General features: G+C 45.0%; 1 protein-coding gene across 1 annotated transcript in view; it reads left to right on the top strand.

The window, feature by feature from the left end:
* LOC117528617 (plexin domain-containing protein 1-like) overlaps window positions 1-13040 on the top strand; it is a 51424-nt gene that overhangs the window by 3675 nt on the left and 34709 nt on the right. The gene's annotated exons all lie outside the window — the stretch shown is intronic.

The following is a 13040-nucleotide window of genomic DNA, read 5'->3' as shown; positions in this document are numbered from 1 at the left end:
TTATCAGTTACTACAGCACATACACTACCATTTTACATTCCATTTTTTCAGTATACAGTTACAATATACAGTGTTACGTCAGTCAGAACATCTATTTCAGTGCACAGTTCTCTAAAAATAATAGTTACAAGACAGATTTCAGTTTTTATTCACTGTCAGATTTTCAGAGGGTCAACAGCTGGCTGGTTGACTTTATTTGGTAAAATAAATGAATAAATTTTACATTAAAACATACAAATAAATTGCAGAAGATAACCCATAAAAGTGTTGTGGCCCTCTTAACCTACACAAAGATAAAGGCATCTAACCAGCACAGTCCAAAAACACAAAGTTTAAAAGCTTCTCAATAGTTAAATGGCATCATTTGTGGTTTAACTGAGGAACCTTTGGGTATATTTAACCCCATCCTGTAAAACCAGCACCTTATTACATTTAGGAAGGAGAGGAAAAAAACAAAAAATTCTAAAGAATTAAGCTGAAGCCTCTGGATCACAATTTTGGATCTTCCCTCTTCAGGTTCCTCCTAAGGAACTATCTTGAAGAGACTGAAGGAACCACATCCAACTGTGGTGTGATTAATCCACCTCAATGAAGGAGGAGGCACAGATTAACACCCAGGAATGAATAACCCTTTGTTTTACAAGCCCACTATAATTTCTGTATCATAACTAAAGAGCTGAAGATAGAAATGTGTCATCATCCACCTTTGAAAGATCGCACCATCTCCATGACTTAAAAGGTTTTAAAACTGACAAAGGACATGTCGCACCAAAATCATAATTTAGAGTTAGGTTGTTAGTGACCATCTGATGATCCATCAGGATTACTGTGTGCACTTCCGTGACCGGTTTCAAAGTATACAGCATTCACAGCAAACAGCTACGGAGATGTCCGAGAACAAAATACTCCTGAGTACTCGAGTGTTTCCGACAAGTGACATCGCAACTAGAAGTGTCCCAGCATACGCCTCAATGTAATGTATCCGATAACATTAAGAACAGAGTCACAGATTAATTCCAAAGTTTACATAAGTGTGATGTCATGTTATGATGACTTAAGTAAAAACTGTTCATTTTGATAGTCACGGTAAAAGCTGCAGCTCTGAAGGTTTGTGTGCACCTGCACAGCCATGAGTCAGAAACACAGCCTGTCAATAACCATCTCCGCTCCAGCTCTGTGTATGATTAATTATGAGTGTTATCAATAAAACAAAAAAAAACATCTGCTGTCGGGGAAAAAAAACCATCTTGGAGACATTCCTTTTTGCAGTGAGATGAGGGGAACAGTAAGCAGCAGCGCACACACACACGCGCTCCTCAACGCAAAACAAAAACGCTTGCCACTACGGAAGCATTTTTTTTTAATCCAGTGAATGCAATATGCTTCCGTATGCCACAAAACACAAAAGGGTAAAATCCTGAATATGCCACTCACCCTCCTGTGGGTTCACCACCTGCAGAGGGGGCCATGGGGGTCGGGTGCAGAGAGGATTGGGTGGAGGTCGAGGGCAGGTGGCCCGGCGGCCCGGTCCATGCTCACAGCCCTTGGCTGTTGGGACGTGGAATGTCACCTCGCTGGGGGGGGAAGGAGCCTGAGCTTGTGCGGGAGGTTGAGAGATACCGACTAGAAATAGTCGGGCTCACCTCCATGCACAGCTTGGGCTCTGGTACCCAACTCCTGGAGAGGGGCTGGACGCTTCATTTTTCTGGCGTCGCCCACGGGGAGAGGCGGAGAGCTGGGGTCGCATTGCTTATTGCTCCCCAGCTCAGTCGCCAAGTGTTGGAGTTCACTCCTGTGAACGAGAGGGTCGCGTCCCTACCCCTTCGGGTCGGGGACAGGTCTCTCACCATTGTCTCGGCCTACAGGCCGAGCAGCAGTGCAGAGTACCCGACCTTCCTAGAGTCCCTGGGAGGGGTACTAGATAGCGCTCTGACTGGGGACTCCATTGTTCTCCTGGGGGATTTCAACGCCCACGTGGGCGGCGACAGTGAGACCTGGAGGGGGGTGATCGGGAAGTACGGCCTCCCCGATCTGAACCCGAGTGGTGTTCAGTTGTTGGATTTCTGTGCTAGTCACAGTTTGTCCATCACGAACACCATGTTCGAGCACAAGGGTGTCCATAAGTGCAAGTGGCACCAGGACGCCCTGAGCCGGAGGTCGATGATCGACTTTGTAGTCGTATCATCTGACCTTCGGCCACGTGTCTCGGACACTCGAGTGAAGAGAGGGGCAGAGCTGTCGACTGATCACCACCTGGTGGTGAGTTGGATCCGCTGGGAGGGTAGGAAGCCGGTAAGACCTGGGAGGCCCAAACGTATCGTGAGGGTCTGCTGGGAACGACTGGCGGAACCCTCTGTCAGTGAGGTCTTCAACTCCCACCTCCTGGAGAGCTTCTTCCAGATCCCGGGGGAGGTTGGAGACATGGAGTCCGAGGGGACCATGTTCTCCACCTCCACTGTCGATGCGGCTGCTCGTAGCTGTGGTCGCAAGGTCTCTGGTGCCTGTCGTGGCGGCAATCCCCGAACCCAGTGGTGGACACCGGCAGTAAGGGATGCCATCAAGCTGAAGAAGGAGTCCTACTTATCTTTGTTGGTAGGTGGGACCCCAGAGGCAGCTGACAGGTACCAGCAGGCCAAGCGTGCCGGAGCCCGTGCGGTCGCAGAGGCAAAAACTCGGGTCTGGGAGGAGTTCGGGGAGGCTATGGAGGAGGACTATCGGTCGGCCTCGAAGAGATTCTGGCAAACTGTCCGACGCCTCAGGAGGCGGAAGCAGCTTTCCACCAGCACTGTTTACGGTGCGGGTGGGGAGCTGTTGACCCTGACTGGGGATGTCAGGCGGTGGAAGGAGTACTTCGAGGATCTCCTCAATCCCATCGTCACGTCTTCCGAAGAAGAAGCAGAGACTGGGGACTCGGAGGCGGACTCATCCATTACCGAGGCCAAAGTCACCGAGGTGGTTAGAAAGCTCCTCGGTGGCAAGGCTCCTGGGGTGGATGAAATCCGTCCTGAGTACCTTAAGTCTCTGGATGTTGTGGGGCTGTCTTGGCTGACACGCCTCTGCAACATCGCGTGGCGATCGGGGACAGTGCCTCTGGATTGGCAGACCGGGGTGGTGGTCCCTCTGTTTAAGAAGGGGGACCGGAGGGTGTGTTCCAACTACAGGGATCACACACCTCAGCCTCCCCGGTAAGGTTTATTCCAGAGTACTGGAGAGGAGAATTCGACCGATGGTCGAACCTCGAATTCAGGAGGAGCAGTGTGGTTTTCGTCCTGGTCGCGGCACACTGGACCAGCTCTACACGCTCCATCGGGTGTTCGAGGGTTCATGGGAGTTTGCCCAACCAGTCCACATGTGTTTTGTGGATCTGGAGAAGGCATTCGTCCGTGTCCCTCGGCGCACCCTGTGGGGAGTGCTCCGGGAGAACGAGGTCCTTTGCTAAGGGCTATCCGGTCCCTGTACGACCGCAACAGGAGCTTGGTTCGCATTGCAGTCAAACCTGTTTCCAGTGCACGTTGGCCTCTGCCAGGGCTGCCCTTTGTCAGCGGTTCTGTTCATTATTTTTATGGACAGAATTTCTAGGCGCAGCCAGGGTGCAGAGGGGGTCTGGTTTGGGAACCACAGAATCTCGTCTCTGCTGTTTGCGGACGATGTGGTTCTGTTGGCTTTGTCAAATCAGGACCTTCAGCGTGCACTGGGGCAGTTTACAGCCGAGTGTGAAGCGTCCGGGATGAAAATCAGCACCTCCAAATCTGAGGCCATGGTTCTCGACCGGAAAAAGGTGCTTTGCCCTCTTCAGGTCGGTGGAGTGTCCTTGCCTCAAGTGGAGGAGTTTAAGTATCTTGGGGTCTTGTTCACGAGTGAGGGACGGATGAGTGTGAGATCGATAGACGGATCGGTGCAGCATCTGCAGTGATGCGGTCGCTGTATCGGACCGTCGTGGTGAAGAGAGAGCTGAGTAGGGGGGCAAAGCTCTCGATTTACCGAGAGATCTACGTTCCGGTCCTCACCTATGGTCATGAGATTTGGCTCATGACCGAAAGAACGAGATCGCGAGTACAAGCGGCCGAGATGAGTTTCCTCCGCAGGGTGGCTGGGCGCTCCCTTAGAGATAGGGTGAGGAGCTCGGTCACTCAGGAGGAGCTCGGAGTCGAGCCGCTGCTCCTCCACGTCGAAAGGAGTCAGTTGAGGTGGCTCGGGCATCTTTTCCGGATGCCCCCTGGACGCCTCGCTGGAGAGGTGTTCCGGGCACGTCCCACTGGGAGGAGACCCCGGGGAAGACCCAGGACACGCTGGAGGGACTACATCTCTTGGCTGGCTTGTGAATGCCTTGGGGTTCCCCCGGAGGAGCTGGAGGAGGTGTGTGTGGATCGGGGGGTCTGGGCGGCTTTGCTTGAGCTGCTGCCCCCGCGACCCGACTCCGGATAAAGCGAAAGAAAATGGATGGATGGATGCCACACTCACCATGTTATATTGTTTCCAAATGTAAACTCTACACAAAGAAGTGTGAGCGCACGCAAAGCCGGCTCCAGCCTCTCTCTCAGTCGTGGCACGTTAATCTCCATTAATTCCTGGAAATAATGTATTCTGACTTTTTCCAATGTACAAATCTATCTGTGTCCAGGCAGTCTGTTAAAAACACTGTCAGATGTCCACAGCTTTAGTAAACCAGCATCCACACTGACAGCGTGTCACCACACTTTAAGCTCCAAAATCCGACACTATGAAAAAGTTAAGAGTTTCTGGGTGAAACGTGTCGTCTCCTCTGTAAATCCGAGCCATCACTTTCGAACAGCAGCTCAGAAGCTTCGTTTTTGGACGGAGCAGGTTGTTTTCCCTTTGTCTGTCTTTGGAATGTTTCTGTTTTGCTAATTAGGACGTCACACACTGAAAAATGCTGAGAATTGCCAAGTGAAATGTTTTCCGGAAATGCGGCTGCCAACGATCAGAGAGAAAGGATCAGATCACTAATTATTAGCACGTGTGCAGAGACAATCATGAGTACTTTTATGTTGTCTTACTAACTGGGACGTTAAAAAAAAATGTGATACATGTCTTAAATAGCTTCACAGAAGACAAATTTACAGCTGATCACCAGAACAAAGGCTGATACCGTTTATTGTTTTTATTATGTCTGCCAAGGACATAATAAAAATAAAACTACTGCTTGGATTTTGCTGTCTGGAAAGAATTTATAATTTCAACCTAAGGGGGAGAAATTCAAGGGACCAGATGTTATGATCAATATTTGGTAGTTCTGGAAGTGATTTACAAGAAATCTAAGGATGTTAGCGTAAAATGGGCTAAAATAATCTCAAACCTTCATGCATGTGCATGCACGCGTCCTCAAAACTACTTCACTGATCTCACCAGATTTACACCACAGATAGATATTAGGCTATGGAAGACTCCATTAAATTTTGGCAGTGATCCAGATCAGGGTTTCACTTTATAAAGGCTTTGAAGGATTACGTCAAAACTAATACACTGATTCTCAACAAATTTACACCACGGATAGATATTAGGCCGTGGAAGACTCCATTAAGGCACTTGCCTTAAAAAGTGAAAGCAAATAAAAATAAAACTTCCTTGTTGTTGTTCTTGGGGGATTTCAAATCAGGTTTAGAGGTGGATACCGCCACCTACTGTACTGGAGTGTGTGAAATAGGCATTAATTCGTTTTAGTTTGAGTAAATACAATACAAACACTAGGACAGTCATATACGGGCCCTCGTTCCGCGCAACTGCCTACCCAGGCCACTGGGTGCCCTTGTGACCACATGTGGGCATGTGCATGCAGGGGTAACCACTCATCACACAGTTAAAAGTTTAAACAAATCACACAATGCATCAAGGAGTTATGACATGATTGTTCATCCACTAGGGGGCGCTCAGTGTACAAACAGAGGGGCTGGGTGTGTTCAGGGGCCAACCGTCATCATACATGTGAAGTTTCAAGTCAATCAGGCAAAGCATGAAGGAGTTATCATGACTTGATGTTCTATGGCAAAGGGTCAAAATGGCGGCACCATAGCGGCCACACCCTTCAACATAGAGAAAAGCTTTTGATAACTTTTGTTCAGTATCATCTTTGGATGTTGTCAAAGAAATTTGAAGTGCATTGGACAAAATCCCTGGGAGGAGTTCGTTCAAATACAACATGTGGAAATTACGCCAAAATGAGAAGAAAATTCAAAATGGCTGACTTCCTGTTTGGAATAGACTCATGGTGCAAGAGACTTTTTTGTACATCTATGAAAGTCACATGTGTACCAATTTTCATCTCCCTACTCCAAAAAAACCCCTATGTGGAGGGGTTTTTGAAAGTTTCAAGGGTGCGCTATTGAGGCATTTTGCCCCGCCCATGGGCGACGCCCCTATGAATTGTAAGAGGTTGTCATGCTTGACCTGTGTATCAATTTTCATGATGTGACAAAATTAAAGCCATCAAAATGAAAAACAATTTCATGGCAAATGGGCAATATTCGGCACGCCGCCAAACGGACGCCGTTACTCGTAACTTCACGGCGTTCATCGCCTACGTTCACCAATTTGTTCTGCATGTTTTAGAAGTGGAATGAAGTTGATTGGGTTAAGTATGTGACATCAGGACCTCTTAAAGTAAAAATAGGACATTTCCCACCACCACCGGGGGGCGCTATGGCGCAGGTGGGAACTTAAGATATGCAGACGTTCAGGGCAGAGCCCTCATGTCCAGCACGTTTGAAGGATCTACGATGAAGTATGTGGGCGTGACAGCCGTTCGAAGTGAAATGGCGTGCTCCGAAAAGCTCGCCAAAGTTTGACGACCCCTAGCAGCCATGCCTTTTGACTTAATTAGAATCTTTTGATAACTTTTGATCACCTTTGTGTTGTGATGATTTTGACCAAATTTGAAGACGATCGGATAAAATCCCTAGGACGAGTTCGTTCAAATGTAAGTAGTGGAAACGGCCAAAAATGGCAAAAATTTGCTCAAAATCGAAACTTAAAATCAAAATGGCCGACTTCCTGTCAATATTTCACCATGACAGTAAGAGACTTTCGTGCGTCCTGGCATGGTAAATATGTGTACCGAATTTCGTGAGGCTACGACGAAAAAGTCCAATGCGGAGGGGTTTTTGAAAATTTCTAGGGGGCGCTATTTTGTGATTTTTCTGTGACCATGTGCGACGCCCCCAAAATATCGAATTTCGGATCCGGCCAGACGAGTTTGGAAAGTTTGGTGAGTTTTTGAGCATAGGAAGAGGCCGAAATTTCGATTTCAAGAGTGAGAATAATAATAATAATAATAATAAACAGCGCAATGGAAAGTTTGGTGAGTTTTTGAGCATGGGAAGAGGCTGAAATTTCAATTTCAAGAGTGAGAATAATAATAATAATAATAATAATAATAATAAACAGCGCAATGGAAAGTTTGGTGAGTTTTTGAGCATAGGAAGAGGCTGAAATTTCAATTTCAAGAGTGAGAATAATAATAATAATAATAATAATAATAATAAACAGCGCAATTACAATAGGGTCCTCGTAGGACGTTGCCTACTCGGGCCCTAATGAAATAAAATGAAAACTATAAATCTTTGCACTATTAGGAAATGATTCAAGTTTGATAGTTTTATCACAATCATACAGAACTTTTGAAAGACAGAACTAAAACCACTGCATTGATGTGCTGATTCCAACAGTGTGCATAGAGTTTTATTTTTATCTTTTTATGAAAAACTCTTAAAACATGGTCGTTACTCCTCACGCAGGCTTCCCGTACCGCTGCTTGTGTCATTTAAATGAGTCTGCTCAAAAAGTCTTATTTCTTCTTGTACGGTGATCCGGACCCAAGCTTATGGTTCTGTACCACTATATATTTTACACAGAGTGAGAAACACAAAAACAAAGAAAAATTCCAATCTCCCTTGGTGGCGTTCGTGCAAACAGTTTCTACAAAACTGGATGCCATCATCCGCGGTTCCTCCGTGAACTCTTTTATAAAATGCATGTGCGACTTGAAGAAATAACGAAGGGGGAGGAATAAAACCTGTGCACTGCCAACAGGTCAATGTTTATTTCTAGGAAAAATGTCATTTGGAACAACATTTGTGTAGGAAAAAAGGTTTTGGCCCTAGACTATGTCTCCGTCGAATTTTGTTATCAGACAATGAAAAGCAGAACAAATCCGTGTCTAAAGTTTGCAGGGACTGGGTTTCACCATAACAGAAGAAAAGCGAGCCAACGGGTTCACCCATGTTTTCCTAACAAGACTTGACTGAAATTGGAACGTCTCCTGTATTTGTCATTTTTGAGATTACCCAGCATTATTGTGTGTGGGTTTTTTTTTTTTTTTATAAAGGAGGCCTCTTTTAAAGTTACTGTTATGGTAAATGCTGTTGTACTACATCAGCATCTACTAAATAAAATACACATTAACAGGTACAACAGTTTTGTTTTGTTTGTTGGGGTTTTTGTGAGGTGGGGCAGGTGATACGTGAACCAATTGATACACATTTCCGTTTGGAAGTGAGAGATGTTTGTGACAGGATGACATATTTGTGGCAGGGCCACAGTGGGATTCGAACACTAGATTGTGTATACTTGACACCAAGGTGGTAGCAGAGCCTTGGTCTCAAGAATGCCTTGAGAACCAAGTACCTTGGCTTATTACCTCAGAAGTAAGTACCTCAGAGCCTTGAGACCAAGTGCTAAACAAATTGCCAGGCTGACCTGGTAAGATATTCGGTTACATAGGCTACATTTGTGATAAATATTGTCTTTCAGACTAAAGTAATTCGGTCTGATGCCTGCGACTGAGGGAATGCACATCTCTAATCCAACCAGAAATTAAAAATATATGCTTATTGTGGGTGACGTCAAGGAGTCCATACCAACTACTGCAGCCTCTCCGGAAAGGGTGTGCCCTCTCAAATCGTGCTCTGCACTGACCGCTCACAGAAAAAGCCACAGAAATGTGGTGGTTTTTGGTAGCACTTTCTTAAATCTGTGGATAGAAGTCAGGGTTTACCGTCAAAAATATTTCTAGCCTCTTATTCTACCAGGAATCCTATGACCTACTGGCTGGTCCAGGTATATTTAGCAAATGAGTTTAAATATTTGGGGTCAACTGTTCAAAGTAATGTAGAGCATGGTAGAGAGGTGAAGAAGAGAGTGCAGGCAGGGTGGAGTGGGTGGAGAAAGGTGGCAGGAGTGATTTGTGACCGAAGAATATCAGCAAGAGTGAAGGGGAAAGTTTACAAAACAGTAGTGAGACCAGCTATGTTGTATGGTTTAGAGACAGTGGCACTAACAAAAAGACAGGAGGCAGAGCTGGAGGTGGCAGAGCTGAAGATGTTGAGATTCTCTTTGGGAGTGACAAGAATGGACAAGATTAGGAATGAACAGAGGGACAGCTCAGGTCGGACGGTTTGGAGACAAAGTCAGAGAGGCGAGATTGAGATGGTTTGGACATGTGCAGAGGAGGGACCCAGGGTATATAGGGAGAAGGATGCTGAGGATGGAGCCACCAGGCAGGAGGAGAAGAGGGAGACCAAAGAGGAGGTTCATGGATGTGCTGAGAGAGGACATGCAGGTGGTTGGTGTGACAGAGGCTGTGGCGACCCCTAACGGGAACAGCCGAAAGACAAAAAAGAAGGTTGCCTGCTGATGTTGCCGACTTAAACTTTTGGATATTTGCACAATCTGCAACAAACCTGGCTAAAACAGAATTTAGCACAAAATGTATTTTCCCCCCTTAATGTTTTATTGTGTGAAATTTTAAACATTTCACATAATTTCTGAACTTCTAGAGTCAGGCTGCCTGCTCACACATGAACACTGAGAAAAATTATCACTTCTTAACTGTTAAATGATGGATGCCCCACCCTGTCCCAAAGAAAGTAATCCAAATAATCCTGATTACTGCTGCTGGATCCTGATTTCTAAACTCTGACCCCAAGTGGTAGTGCTTAACCTTTGGCCTTTAATTCTGATAGCTGAACTTTGATGATGATTGCTGAACATTCATCAGGATCAATGCCCTTTGATCTTGATTGTGAACACTGCCAAGTCTGAGACCATGGGCCTCTGCTGGAGGAGGGTGGACAGAGATACTGCCCCAAGTGGAGAGGCAAAATCTCGGTCTTGATCACAAGTGTGGATAAACTGGAGCGTGAGCGACACTTTACGGACGCTGTACCCGTCCGTCATGGTGAAAAAGGTGAGACTCTCGACGTACCAGTGGATTTACACTCCAATCCTCACCTATGGCCATGAACTTTGGGTAATCACCAAAAGAACGAGGTTCCAGATACATGTGGCAGAAATGAGATCCCTCCAGATGGTACCTGGATTTAGAAGCATAAATATCCAGGAGGGACTCTGAGTGGAGCGTCAAAAGGAGCCAACTGAGGTAATTCGAGCATCTGGTGAGGATACACCTGGTCATCTCTCTAGGGAGGTCTTCCAGGCACATCCTACTGGGAGGGGTGCCCCCACGGATAAGAGGGATTACATTTCTGAGCTGGACTGGGAAAGCCTTGGGATCCCCTAGGAAGACCAACTTTGCCAACCTGGACCCAGAAAAACAGAAAACAACATTGCCCTTTGATCTTGACTGCTGATCTTTGAACCATATAGCTGTATTTTACTCCTGATCAGACCTGAATGATGACCTTTGGTATCATGCTGAGTGATCTCTGATCATGAGCACTGATCTTTGATTCTAATGACAGGATCAAAGAAGCTTGGATCCTGACACCAGTGATGCACTGAGGACCAATACCAGGAGCCATTCTATGAAACCCACATCTTAATTCTAAACTGTTTAAAAAAAATAAATAAAAAGAATCATGAAAATAATTGACTGCATAGGGTGGAGAGTGAACAGCTCATTTTCTGAGGTTGAGACCTTTGTGTTGTCACTTCAGCCGTTTGTTAAGTGAAAACGCTCTGACGGCTGTGAAAGACATCAGCAACTGAGTGCAGCGCAGTGTTTAAATCAGGTCTCATCAACCAAAGTCCCACGCGGTCTGAACTCTGGGGGTTTGGATCAGGCCACAGCTAAGTCTCTGCCTCATGGAGACAAATCCAGGCATTGCACCAATATCAACATTTTACTGATGTCAGAGGACACGCGCTGGGTGCGTGTGTGTGTGTGTGTGTGCCAAGGCAAAACACATGAATTAAGTTGAGGTACATTACTTTTACAGCATTCCTGTGAACAACAAACATCTGCAAATGTGAAAAAAGGATTAAGATCTAATCTGCTAATGTTTTTGTCAGCATGGGTTCGCGGTAAACGTAGGAGGGCGTTATTGGCGCGTCTGCGTGCAAGCAAGCAACCGTAAAACCAGGGATTGACGCATTCTTCTATTAACAGCCGAGCTGAAGCAGCACAAACAAATTCATAATGTCAGAATGAAACAAGTTTTACTGTTGGCTAACTGGAGCTGTCTGCACGTTCAGAGATTTCAAAGAATAAAACTGGCAGAGATGCAACCAAATATCAAAGCACTGACTACTACACTCTGAAGGTTTCTACAAGTCTTAGTCATAGTATTATTCACCTTTTCAGCAAAATATATGTCATCTTAAAAACAGATCATTTACATAAATACCCTATAGACAACATGATTGATCAAAAAATAAATCTGTAAGTCTATATGAAATTACCTGCTTATGTGCCTGTTGCTTCAAATAGAAAGGCGCTGCCATCAACTTTGAAGATACTGGAGTTGCAGCACGCAACTGACCTTTAAACCTCAAGCAACCAAGTTATTTTAGTGACTGATATGACCGAGTGGGGTTATTTGTAACCCCACTGACTTCATATTGGAATACTTCTGTGTAAATTATTGTTTTAGGGTTCTTAATATTTCAGTCTCTAATACAACCCCTGGCAATAATTATGGAATCACCGGCCTCGGAGGATGTTCATTCAGTTGTTTAATTTTGTAGGAAAAAAAAAAAAAAAAAAGAAAGCAGATCACAGACATGACACAAAATTAAAGTCATTTCAAATGGCAACTTTCTGGCTTTAAGAAACACTATAAGAAATCAGGAAAAACAATTGTAGCAGTCAGTAATGGTTACTTTATCACCCTGTAAATTTTCATCCCCAAAAACTAACACCTGCATCAAATCAAATCTGCTCGTTAGTCTGCATCTAAAAAGGAGTGATCACACCTTGGAGAGCTGTTGCACCAAGTGGACTGACATAAATCATGGCTCCAACATGAGAGATGTCAGTTGAAACAAAGGAGAGGATTATCAAGCTCTTAAAAGAGGGTAAATCATCACGCAATGTTGCAAAAGATGTTGGTTGTTCACAGTCAGCTGTGTCTAAACTCTGGACCAAATACAAACATGGGAAGGTTGTTAAAGGCAAACATACTGGTAGACCAAGGAAGACATCAAAGCGTCAAGACAGAAAACGTAAAGCAATATGTCTCAAAAATCGAAAATGCACAACAAAACAAATGAACGAATGGGAGGAAACAAGTCAACATCTGTGACCGAACTAAGAAAACGCCTAAAGGAAATGGGATTTACATACAGAAAAGCTAAACAAAAGCCATCATTAACACCTAAACAGAAAAAAACAAGGTTACAATGGGCTAAGAAAAAGCAATCGTGGACTGTGGATGACTGGATGAAAGTCATATTCAGTGATGAATCTCAAATCTGCATTGGGCAAGGTGATGATGCTGGAACTTTTGTTTGGTGCCGTTCCAATGAGATTTATAAAGATGACTGCCTGAAGAGAACATGTAAATTTCCACAGTCATTGATTATATGGGGCTGCATGTCAGGTAAAGGCACTGGGGAGATGGCTGTCATTACATCATCAATAAATGCACAAGTTTACGTTGACATTTTGGACACTTCTTATCCCATCAATTGAAAGGATGTTTGGGGATGATGAAATCATTTTTCAAGATGATAATGCATCTTGCCATAGAGCAAAAACTGTGAAAACATTCCTTGCAAAAAGACACATAGGGTCAATGTCATGGCCTGCAAATAGTCCGGATCTTAATCCAATTGAAAATCTTTGG

Source organism: Thalassophryne amazonica, chromosome 16 (assembly GCF_902500255.1).
Source record: "Thalassophryne amazonica chromosome 16, fThaAma1.1, whole genome shotgun sequence".
NCBI classification, from domain to species: Eukaryota; Metazoa; Chordata; class Actinopteri; order Batrachoidiformes; family Batrachoididae; genus Thalassophryne; species Thalassophryne amazonica.
This window is presented reverse-complemented; position numbering and strand designations above follow the sequence as displayed.